A 13,174-nucleotide genomic window follows, 5' to 3' on the forward strand; every position below is an offset into this window, starting at 1 on the left:
GAAAGAAAGAGAGAAAGTTAACTCCATATACAGTTTCTTCAATTGACCATATCTTCTCTGAAGTAGATTGGTGCTGCCAGGAGCTGACATGTCTCACGGCCATAAAAAAAATCTAAGTTATTAAAACATTTTAAGTGCCATATTCTGTAGATCTCTGAAAGGTTTGAAGATGACCTGTCTATCTAAAATATATCTGCTTGACCTTGAAAACATACCTAATATGTGCACAAGTTCAATTGTAATGTTTAATTACTTTCATTTCTCTATATCCTAATAGGATTAGCAAATTGCATTACATTGTTAAATGAACTATATAAGTACAATATCTGGAATAAGATTAGAAATATATGTATAGCCTTTTCTAACAATCTCAATCTCAATATATATAATTTGTATATAATATACAAAAATCCAATCCAATGTAAAGTATTTACAACTAGTAATTTTTTTAAAATGTAGATTCAAAAATCTATCTTTTTACCTATATTGTATCTATATCTTCTCTTTACTTTTCAGAGTAGATTCAATAATCTACCCTCTATTCTATCATTTATATATATATTTTTTCAAAGAAGAACCTTAAATATAATCTCCTTTCCTTAGCCCATTTCTTAACCATTAGCAACAACTTGTAACCAATCCTCCTAAACAATGAAAATTATCCCAGATTCAAAACCCACTGAAAGACTAAAAACCACCCGCCCCACACCACCTCTTTGGGAATGTGGGAATCATATTCTTAAAATTGCTTCCTGCTGGTTGTGTGTGAAGGCATCTTTATTCTGAAAAGAAAAATTTTGGATTAATTGTCAAATTCTAGGAAAGGTAGCTATAGCATTTGTTGTCCAGTCTCTGCATAATGCCAAATGTCAGGGCTTACCTCAAGTCCTTGTTCAAGTGGTCTGTGAAACCGGATCAACTCAGCTAGCCATCTCAAAATTGCTCTGAGCAGTTTGTAATCCAAGGCTGATCTGTAGATGATGTTTGTCAGCTTAGTGATATTATTATTGTCCACATTGAATTGTTGTTGTGGGCCCCCATCTTTTTCCTGGAGACTTCAAATTTGATGTTAGGCCTGGTCATGATTTCCTGCAAAAGACTGATAGAGACTCAAATGCAAAAACATGTATAAGTAGCTAATTGGAGCCTTTTTTCTAGAATTAGTTAGTACTCTATATGACCATTAATATTAATATCATAACAAATGTTTAAAATATATATTAATCTTATAAATTTTGATATAAAATTCATACTTTAAGAAAAGTTTAAAGAATCAGAATAGAATCAATGAATTGAGATTTGTAGCAATAGAATAGTCCCTTAATTTTTTTTTTGTTTGTTTTCTCCTGTCTCATATCAGAAGATGGCTCTTCTGGCATGATACAGTGATTTTGCATTTTCCTTTTAACAACATGCTTGGGTTTAAAGAAGAAGAGAGCCATTCTCCAACTCCAAAGCCAGCTTTAATTTTTAATTGAACTGGGACTATAAGAAGACAATTTGTGTTAGGTGTTTTTAGAGAAGAGCAGAAACAAACATTTAGGAAGACTTATGAAATTTTGTAGATGATATACCAATAGGCCAATTTACTCTTTTTCTTGGGACATTTTTCCTAGAAGATTTGTCCTTTTTCTTCAGATGTCTCATTTGTCCAGTGTTCTTCAGATTCCTTAGCCTTCATTCTCCTAACAGACAAAAACAAAAACCTTTCCCCAAGACTAACTTTGGGGAGGTTCCCTTTTGACAAGTTATATCTGATTAAATGAAAAGGCATGTGTTACTGGTCTAAGTTAGTTTAAATTGGATGGTCATGCTGGTTGATGAATGATCACCTCTTCTAATTAAGAGGTCTCTCTTTTTCAAATCTAACCTATATCAATTTTGATGGTATCCACAGCATACCTTCTCCTGTAGAAACAAAAGCAAAACCTCGTTCCCAATGTAACACATATCCTGGATTCCATTCTGAGATTAGCACATCCTTAAAGTATATAGGCTGATTTAATTCTGTAGTTTTTTTTTTCTATTATCCATTGTCTCTCTGCAGCTGTTGTTCCTTTCTCATTAGCATTGAGAAATTTCAAAGCTAATAGAGCATTATGCAGTCTATTTCTGTGGGGTTTTGTTACCCATTTCTGTTTATTTAGCATACCCTTTAGAGTTCTGTTTGATCTTTGTATAACTGCTTAGCTGTAGGGTTATGTGGTATATCTGTAATATGCCTTATATTGTAATAAGCAAAAAACTGTTTCATTTTAACAGAGACATATACTGGAGCATTGTCAGTTTTAATTTGTGTAGGTATACCCATGATGGCCATAACTTCTAGCAAATGAGAGATTACAGAATCAGCCTTTTCAGAACTCAAAGCAGTTGCCCATTGAAATCCTGAATAAGTATCAATGATATGGTGTACATATTTCAGTTTTCCAAATTCTGCAAAGTGAAACACATCCATCTGCCAGATTTCATTCCTCTGAGTACCCTTTGGGTTACATCCTGCTGGTAAGGGAGTCTGATTGTAAAAGGAACAAATAGGACATTGCCTTACAATTTCCTTGGCTTGTTGTCAGGTTATGGAAAAATCCTTTTTTAAACCTTTACTATTGACATGATTTTTTTTTATGAAATTCTGAGGTGTCCAGCACATTTCCTATCAATAATTTATCAATTTAATCATTACCTTGTGCTAGGATGTCTGGCAGACCCATATGGGATCAGATGGGAGTTATATATAAGGGATGATTCCTATTCCTGATTATATCTTGTAACTGAATAAATAGTGAAGTTAATTCTGACTTATCAGGGATAAATTCTGCAGTCTCAGTATGTAACACCTCTCTTTCAGCATACTGAGAGTCAGTAACTATGATGAGAGGTTCTGAAAATTTTTTTAATACCAACAGAATAGCATACAATTCAGATTTTTTTAATTGAATTATAAGGACTTTGAACCACTTTCTTTAAATTTTCTGATTTGTAACCTGCCTTTCCCTGTTTGTTTGCATCTGTATAAAATGTACGAGCTCCAGATATGAGTGTTTCCCATACAATGCGAGGCAAAAATCCAATCAGCTGTCTTTATAAGTTCAATTCTATCACTTTTGGGATATTTGCTGTTAATCTCTCCCAAAAAATTACTGCAAGCTTATTGGTGAAATTATTAAAGGCACTCCCCGTCGTTAAAAAGGAGGTTTATTTTGTGGGGTAACTCACAAATGAAGGGATAGGCTACAGGGTCTGGGGAAGACATAGCACAGTCTGGCAGTGTTCTCTGGAGAATTCTGTTCAGTCTACCTCTAGCGTCCAGGGTCCAGGAACCAAGGGAAGGCAGTGCATCTGGATCTTGGGTTTTCAGGACCCTCTCTTGGCCCCACCTTGTAGGCGTGATAGTTACTAAAGCCTCAATGGGGGTTGGAACTTCCAGACCAAAGTTGGAATTGCTACCTACTACATCTCCCCTCTTTGTCTAAATAAAGAGGTTCTAACTTGATACAAGATTATATACATAGAAATGGTTATCAAATATTGTCCAGGAGTAAGGAAAGATAATGACCTAGATAAGATGGAACTACAATCAATGCAAACAATATCAAGCAAGCAACACATACTAAAATCCAGAGGAGTCTAGAGCATAGGTAAATGGTATGTTACAAAGATCCTTCCAAAAGGTATCCTATCCTAAAGAACCTGAATCTAATACTTAATATGTTCTATCTAAGATATTTCATATATATGCTAAGTTGTAACTATAACTGCTAGTCTTCAATCCCATCAAAGACTTGAGAAGGAATATCATGGTACCTGAGAAATGGTAGATGGATGCAAGCAACTTTCAGGAATCTTGCAAGAGTAGACCAAGACAGCTGGCAGCCTGGACAGTCACCTAATGTTTCTCAGCATTGTTGGTGCATTCAAATTGGCTACAGGCCTAGAGTATCTGACAGACCATTTTCAGAAGCAGGAATTCTGAAAGACCATTTTACCCTGTCTTGGCAGAGTACAGTGGTCGCTTTCCTTGTGTCCTGCTTGTCCAGAAAGGACAGCATTGCATTCGTACTGTCAGCAGTCGAGGCAAGGGCAGTTCTTTGCCCAGTAGGCCATTTTGTGTCAAGAAGATAAACTTCCAAATGGAAATGTCTTAGAAGCCCAACATTCTCTCAGGATCAAATTGGTACTGCCAGGAGCAATTGTGTTTCACATCAATAGAATTCTAAGTTATTTAAATGCCATATTCTCTAGGTCTATGAAGTGTTTGAAGATTACCTGTCCATCTGACCTATGTATCTGTAAATCTGGATAACCTAATGTAACTATAGAGATGACAAGCATAGGTGACTATAAATCTCTAAGTCTTATCTACCAAAATAACCTAAGGACTAAGGATTTATGTAAATAAGGTAAACAGTCTATAAGCAAATGTATGGTAAAGAACAATGACTTCAAAATTGTGACCATACACAAGATATTTATAACAGAGGTAGGAATATATAGTGTAATATGCAATATGACAATAATCTTAAATATATATCAATATACAGAATATCCTAAACAGAAGTAGAACATACATAAAATATGACAGATATAAATTTACATTTGCATCAATATACAAATATTTCAAATAAGAGTAGAAATATATGTACATTATAACAAATATAGTTCTGTATTTGTATCAATATACAAATTATCTTAAACAGGAATATAAAAATAATTTACATTTGTATCAACATATAAGAATCCATAGCAGTGCAAATTATCTAAGGCTGCTATTTTACTAAATTTGTTTACTGGTATATACAGTAATCTACCATAATATCTTATACCCATCCATTCCATTTCTTCTTTTCCCTTTTTTTAGGTGAATACTGAGTTTAATATTTTCTTCCACCCCCAACCCCATAACCATCATCCATAACCCTGAGAAATATGAAACCTTAGGGAGAAGGGACATCGTTTTCTTAGAATTGTTTCCTGTTGTTTTGAGGGTGATGGTATCTCTGTTGGGTATTGTGAGAAAGCTCAGATAGTTGAATCTCAGTTAGACTAACTGTAGATTCTGCAGCAAGTCTTAGAGTCGTGGGTAAGATTGTCTGAAATTCTAGCAAGAAGTGTAGTATGATGATGATTACCATGGCATCATTCTGGATTGGGTAGAGTAGTTGTTGTTGGGACCCCATCTTCCTTCTGGAGACTTCAGAGATTGCTATTGGAAAAACTTTTTTTTATCAAAATGGAAAGTTTGGATATAAAGAGGATATAACATGTAAGAAAGGATTCTGAGAAATCAAGAGTGAGCATGGAGAGAATTAGAATCTTGAAGACAAAGGTCCCTTTTATTGGTTTTCTTCTGTCCCACACCAGAGGGATCTTCTGATATGGGACTGAAGAATCTCTCAACCTTTTCTTTTAGCAATATGCTTGGGTTTAGAGAAGGAGTGAGCCAATTCCATTTCCAAAGCCAGCTTGGTTTATAATTGAATTGGAACCACAACTTTTCTAGATTGATAGAGATATAGATGTTAGACAGTGAGATTTTACCCTGTGTAGATTGGTACCAATAGATTCTTTTTATGCTGTAAACATCCAGATATCTAAGGCCTTATGATTTTTGGAATATGGGTATTTTCATTATCCTGGAAAGACAAAAACAGAACCCTACCCCAACCTTTGACTGTTAAATTTTTCTTACAACTTATAGAGATGTCACATTGGTGGATGATCTTTTACTTCTCATCAAGGGTTTTCTCCTGTTTGAATTGAATTTTTATTAATTTTGTTGGTGTCCATAACTTTTGTTCTCCTGCAGAAATAAAAGAAAAACCCCTTCCCCAACATAGAAGATATCCAGGTTTCCATTCTGAGGTCATCACATCCTTGAAATAAACCGGTTGGTTTAGCTCAGGAGTTTTGTCAGTCATCCAATGTCTCTCCGCAGCTGTTGTTCCTTTCTCATCAGCATTGAGAAAATTTAAGGTTAATAAAGCACAATGCAATCTATTTCTAGGAGTCATTGTTACCTGTTGCTGTTTATTTAACATCTCCTTTAAAAGTTCGATTGGATCTTTCTTTCTTTTTTTTTTTTTGTTTTTTTCGAGACAGGGTTTCTCTGTGTAGCTTTGCGCCTTTCCTGGAGCTCACTTGGTAGCCCAGGCTGGCCTAGAACTCACAGAGGTCCGCCTGGCTCTGCCTCCCGAGTGCTGGGATTAAAGGCGTGCGCCACCATGCCCGGCTTTTGATTGGATCTTTCTATAACTGCTTGGCCTGTGGGATTGTGTGGTATACCTGTAACATGCTTTATGTTGTAATAAGCAAAGAATTATCTCATTTTATTGGAGACATATGCTGGGCATTGTCTGTCTTAATTTGTACATGTATTCCCATGATGGCCATAACTTCTAATAGGTGTGTAATCACAGAATCAGCCTTTTCATAACTCATAGGAGTTGCCCATTGAAATCCTGAATAGGTGTCAATGGTATGATGTACATACTTTAATCTTGCAAATTCTGCAAAATGAAACACATTTGTTAGTCAATTTTAAGGTGTAAAATTATCAAGTACTTTTTTTTCCTTTTATTTTATTTTACAATACCATTCAGTTCTACATATCAGTCATGGATTCCCTTGTTCTTCCCCTCCTGCCCCCTTCCCCTTCCCCCCAGCCCACCTCCCATTCCCACCTCCTCCAGGGCAAAGCCTCCCCCGAGGACTGAGATCGACCTGGTAGATTCAGTCCAGGTAGGTCCAGTCCCCTCCTCCCAGACTGAGCCAAGCGTCCCTGAATAAGCCCCAGGTTTCAAACAGCTAACTCATGCAATGAGCCCAGGACCTAGTACCACTGCCTAGATGCCTCCCAAACAGGTCAAGCCAATCAACTGTCTCAACTATTCAGAGGGCCTGATCCAGTTGGGGGCCCCTCAGCCTTTGGTTCATAGTTCATGTGTTTCCATTCATTTGGCTATTTGTCCCTGTGCTTTATCCAACCTTGGTTTCAACAATTCTCGCTCATATAAACCCTCCTCTTTCTCGCTAATTAGACTCCCAGCACTCCACCCGGGGCCTAGCCGTGGATCTCTGCATCCAGATCCATCAGTTGTTGGATGGGGTTTCTGGCACGACTGTTAGGGTATTTGGCCATCCATACGCTTGTTTCCTAGCTTAACTTTCATGGTTTGGGGGGGCTGTAGTAGCACTGTTCAGCCAGCAGGAGGTATTGGTACAGCTCCAAAGCAGGGCCTGCTGGAGACTTTGGCTGGACAGCAGCTGAAGGAGGAGATGGTAGGGAGCTGGAGCCAGCACTCAGGGAGAAGGGGAATGCCTCGCTCACAGCGGGTTTTTGCTGGTCTGGGGGCTAAGCTAGGGAACTGAGACTGGACTAGCTGCTCCTTTTTTTTGGGAATAGAACCGTGTAGGCGTTCCCTGGTAATATGGAACTTTGCAGGTGAGTTTAGGTACCCACCAGCCGGGGAGGAAGCTGAGGGTGGGAGCCACCCAGGCCTTTGGAATTTGCCCCACATGAGCGCCAGATATTGGTGAAATTATTAAGGCCACTCCACGTAGTTAAAAAGGAGGTTTATTTTGTGGGGTAACTTACAAATGAAGGGATAGGCTACAGGGTCTGGGGAAGACATAGCGCAGTCTGGTGGTGTTCTCTGGAGAACTCTGTTCAGTCTACGTTTAGCGTCCAGGGTTCAGGGAACTAAGAGAAGGTGATACATCTGGAGCTCGGGTCTTCAGGGCCCTCTGTTGGCCCTACCTTGTACCGAAGCCTCAATAGGGGTTAGAACTTCCAGACCAAAACTGAAATGGCTACCCACTACACAAGCTCTTTGCCAAGGTTCACTTTCTGCCCATAATTTTTCAATGTCCTCCTTAGTTAAAGGTACGACAATTTCTGCTGGGTCTATTCCTGCTAATTGACGAAGTCTCAATTTTCCTTTTAAAATAAAGTCAGAGATCTTTTCCACATAAGTTTTTAATTTTTACTCTGTTTATTTGGTATAAAAATCCATTCCAATATAATATCTTCACTCTGCATTAAAATTCCTGTAGGAGAATCCCTAGAGGGTAAAATAGTGAAAATGTAATCCAGTTTTGGATTGACAAGATCCCCAAGTCCTTCCTGTACTTCTTTCCTATGAAGGCCAATTCTTTCTCAGCTTCAGGTGATAATTCTCTTGGACTATTTAAGTCCTTGACACCTTCTAAGGTTTTGAACAAATTACTCAGTTCATCATTTTTTACCCCAGCAATTGATTGTATATGAAATATGTCTCCAAATAATCTTTGAAAGTCATTAAGAGTCTGTAATCGATCTTTCCTAATTTGCACCTTTTGGGGTCTAATTTTTTATAGCTCTATTTTATATCCTAAATAATTGATAGAATCTCCTCTTAGTATCTTTTCAGGAGCAATTTGTAATCCCCAGCAAGGCAAAATTTTCTTTACTTCTTCAAACATTCTTTCTAAAGTAGCTACATTTGAGTCAGCTAGTAAAATATCATCCATATAATGATAAATTATAGATTTAGGAAATTTTTTACATATCACTTCCAATGGCTGTTGTACAAAATATTGGCACAGGGTTAGGCTATTCAACATTCCCTGTGGGAGAACCCTTCATTGATATCTCTTAACTGGTTGAGAATTATTATAAGTAGGTACCGTGAAGGCAAATCTTTCTCTGTCTTTTCCTTGTAAGAGTATTGAAAAGAAACAACCTTTTAAATTGATACCTATAAGAGGCCATTCTTTAGGTAATAGAGTAGACAAAGGAATTCCAGATTGTAGAGAGCCCATTGGCTCAAATACTTCATTAATTGCTGTAAGGTCTGTTACCATTCCCCATTTACCGCATTTCTTTTTATTAACAAATACAGAATTCTAAGGGCTCGTTGATTCTTCAATATGCTGAGCATTTAACTGCTACTGTACCAGCTCTTCTAAAGACTGTAGTTTCTCTGTTAAAGGCCATTGTTGAACCCATACAGGCTTGTCTGTTAACTATTTTAAAGGTAGAACTGTTGATGTCTTTGAAAGATCATCAGTTGTGCCTTGTTCTTGTGCAATCTGGATGGCTGGTGACCATTCATTAGAATAATACCTTCTAATATTTCTCTCAGAAACATGTGTTAATTTATGATTTGTTTCTGAGGTTGGAGGGATGTTAATCTGAGTATTCCATTGTTGTAATAGGTCTCGTCCCCATAAAATCATAGGTATGTTAGCCACATATGGCTTTAATTTTCCTTTCTGTCCTTCTGGACCTATACATTTGAGCGATCTTGCACTCTGTTTCACTTGAGATAATGTTCCAGTCCCTAACCGCTGAACGTTTACCACCTGAAGAGGCCAAGTTGGATGCCAAAGTTCTGGTGCAATTATTGTCACATCTGCACCTGTGTCTACTAAACCAGACAACAAAACATCATTTATTAGTATTTTTAATTTTAGTCTTTGTTCATTTATAGAAGTTTGCAAAAAAAATTGCTTTATGGGTTCTCCTGAATTTTCTCTCTACCTCAGCTGTTCTATCACCCCAAGCAGCCTGGTTTATTCCAATGGGCATTTGGTTATTTAATTGCACTGAGTAGGGTGTAATTTCTTCTATGATGGCAGGAAATGTCTGAACTGGATTTGCTGTGGGGGCCTGCCTGAGGCCCCTATGGGAGTTTCCTGAGGACAGAGGCAAAGGATTACTTTGTCTGTCCCTTGTTGATCTATATTCATTGGTCCATTGTTTACCATTTCCACACCTTCTGTATACTCCAGAAAGGAGGGGGATTCTGTTGCTGTTCCTGGAATAAAAATTCTTTCTAGGAAGCCCCTGTTTACATTCCCTTTTCAAATGACCTTGCTTTCCATACCCAAAACATCTGACATTCTTCAAAACTTTTGAAATTGCTTCTCCTATCCACATATCAACATGGTCATGAGACTCAGAATTAATTTTGTTCATTATCCAATCCTACAAGGGAGCAGATCTTGCCTTTAACAGCCTAAATGTTCTTTTGCATGCTGCATTCATGTTCTCAAAAGCCAAAGATTCAATTATTATCTGTCTAGCTTCTGAATTTGGGACCATTCTCTTTATTGCTAAAGATAGCCTTTGTAGGAAATTCATGAAGGATTGTTTCAGGCCCTGTATAACTTTTGTGAATGACTCAATTTTCTTTCCTGCTTCCTCAATTATGTCCCATGCATTCATGGCTGCCCTGCAGCATAGAATTAAGATTTGGTTATCATATAAATATTGTCTTTGTATTTAAATATATTGGCCTTCTCCAAGAAGCTGATCCTGGGAAATTTCCACACCTTTAGCTCTCCATTGACTTCCTATGGTCTCAGCCTCATTTCTGTACCACATCTGCCACTGCAGATGTGCTCTGGTTTCCAGGACAGCAGTTACTAATTCTTTCCAGTCTTGAGGATTAATCCTATCACAAGTTGACCAGAAGTTTGACATTTGCTTTACAAATGGAGAATGTATGCCATAAGATACTAGCCTCCTTAAACCTCCTTAAATCTAACATTTCAACTGGAGTCCAATTAGTTTGTACATGCCCTTCATTAGGTAGTTGCTGTATGGTTACTGGATAAATTAAGTTTGATTGTTTGAAAACAGGCTGTCTTTCTGTAACCTTATAATCCAATCAAGAAATAATTTCACCCTTAAATTCTTTTGTCTGAGTCTGAGTTTCTCTATAATTCATTTTAACAGGTTTTTCTAAAGCTTTTATCTTGGCACTTAAATTGACTATCTTTTTAAATTGTAAAATTTACAATTTAATAAGTAAACAAATAATATGCATAATTGATGTTACATACATCCCATCAACATTAATCTTTTCATGTAATTGTTCCATTTTTCAGACTGCCTAATGTTTTATCAGATAAAGATCAATATCCCTCCATTGTAAAAATATTTCCCACTTTTTTAACGTGGGAAAAATTTTTCTCTTTTAAGTAATGTCTCCCTTTAAGATATCTGATATCTTAATTGACTTACCAAATCTGCGTAGAACAGTAGAAGTCTGAGAAAATTTCAAAAGACTACCTAGCCTGGTTGCAGAGAGAGAGAGGAGAGGGAGAGGGAGAGGGAAAGGGAGAGAGAGAGAGGAGAGAGAGAGAGGGAGAGGAGAGAGGAGAGGGAGAGGAGAGAGAGCCTACTATTTACCAGGAGAGGAGAAAAAAGCTAAAAGCCATATCCAGCCATGTTTTCTGGCTAAAAGGTAAAAGTCCAGCCATGTGCTCCTGCTTGAGCCAATTCCGGCTCAAGCTCCAGTTCCCTTAAGCTCCAACCACATGAGTTGGCAATCTGGCCACAAGCAGCTCTAGCTGTGTATAACCACTTGTGGCTACTGTCAAGTGCAGCTCTGACTGCATGCAGCTGGATTGCTTATAGCTCCGGCCAGGCCTGGGAATGTAACCCCTGGCCTGTGAGGCCACCAATGGTTTTATTAATGAATTCTTGCCACATAGGTGCCAAATATGGATGAAATGCTAAACAGTCTTAGTAAATAAGAAACAGAGCCAAATACAGAAGAAATAGACAAAGAGATCACAGCAATCGCCACGACTAGCTTTAGCTTACCACCAGCAGTAGCTTCCCCAGAGAGAGCTTCTTCCTGTCTGATTTGTGTCTTTACTGCCTTTCTGTTCTGCCTTCTCATTGGCTCTAAGCCCAGCCACATGACTTCCTTATCACTGCCTGTCTATACAGACCTCCAGGTCTCTGGTTGGTACTGGGATTAAAGGCTGGTGTCACCACACTTGGCTGTGTCCTTGACTACAGGGAGACTCTGCTGCCCTGTGATCAGATTAAGGGCGTGTGCTACCACTACCAGACTTCTGCTTAATGGCTATTTGATCTCTGATCCCCAGGCAACTTTATTAACATGCAAATATCACCACACATACACAAATGAGAAATATTTGTTGTTGTAAGCCACTTGAATATTATGCATCGCTTATTGTAGTGTGTGAGAGAGATATGATAATTTTAGAAATATATTTTGCTGAGAGGGTAAAATCGCTGAGCATCTGTGATTGGAGTGAAGTGGTGTGTAGGCATATTTATCACTATGGAAATACTCGATAGATTCAATAATTACACAGGACTTCATTTTCTATCATATCTTATTTCCCTCCTTGTGGTACCTCAGTTACTTAGTAACTTACTGAATAAAGAATGGTGTAGGGAGGGCAAGGAAGTGTCTGTGGAAGGGTCAGGTGTGGGGCAGCAATGGTCTGCCCCAGGGTCTGGGTGACCATGCTAAGGGTTGGCTTGACAGTAGAACTGGAGCCCAAGCAGTGAGGGGAATGTGAGCATGCTGGTGAGAAAGTGGCTGGATTCAGGAGAGAGTCTCCAAGCAGCAGTCTGGTGTGAGACCTCAGAGCCTGAGAGGTGAGGAGGGCAGCTATGCTATGGAATGGTCACTTGTAGGGAGTCTGTGCTCCAGCATGGTGAGGAGAATATCAACTCATTAGGTGTGAGGCATTTACCCACCAACTCTACAGCTCCCTAGAGTTTTCTTGAGTGTGAGCAGCAGGAAATATTAGATAGAAGGATTTATAGTGGAGAATCTTGCAGAGATAAACAGATAGAAAATAAAGGATAGCCTCGAGAGGGCCTGGAACCTTTTCCAGTGGGCCCCGACTGTCTCTGCCCCAGGGTTTTTATAGAGATGCTAAGGGGTGGAGCAAAAGACCTCCTCCCCCAGCACAGCCAAGTGCAGACCATCTCAGACACCTGCACTCAGGTCCGTGGTCCTAATCATCCTCTATACAGACCTGCTGGGTAAAGCCACGAGGAACCCAGGAACCCGAGAACAGGCTCCCACAATTAGGTCACTTCTTGTGGGGAGTCAGAACTGCAAATAGGTTAGGAGAGGGTTCTGATGGAGGAACTGGGCATTTGGAAGGGTTAAGAGGGCACCTGTGCAGAGTATTGGCTCCATAGTGAGTTGGGATTCAGAGGCTCATAATGTTGCATAGGGTAGCCTAAGCATGGGTAAAGTATGTGTGTGTGTGGGCCGTGTTATGTGTATGAACATGGGAGTGGCTAGAGGAGATTTTAAGAAGTGAAGTGTTTGGAAGAGTTGGAGGATGAGCATGTGGGTATGAGCTGGACAATGTCTACAGGAGGAACTCAAATGATCCCATTTTTAGCAAC

Source organism: Peromyscus leucopus, chromosome 3 (assembly GCF_004664715.2).
Source record: "Peromyscus leucopus breed LL Stock chromosome 3, UCI_PerLeu_2.1, whole genome shotgun sequence".
Lineage (NCBI taxonomy): Eukaryota > Metazoa > Chordata > Mammalia > Rodentia > Cricetidae > Peromyscus > Peromyscus leucopus.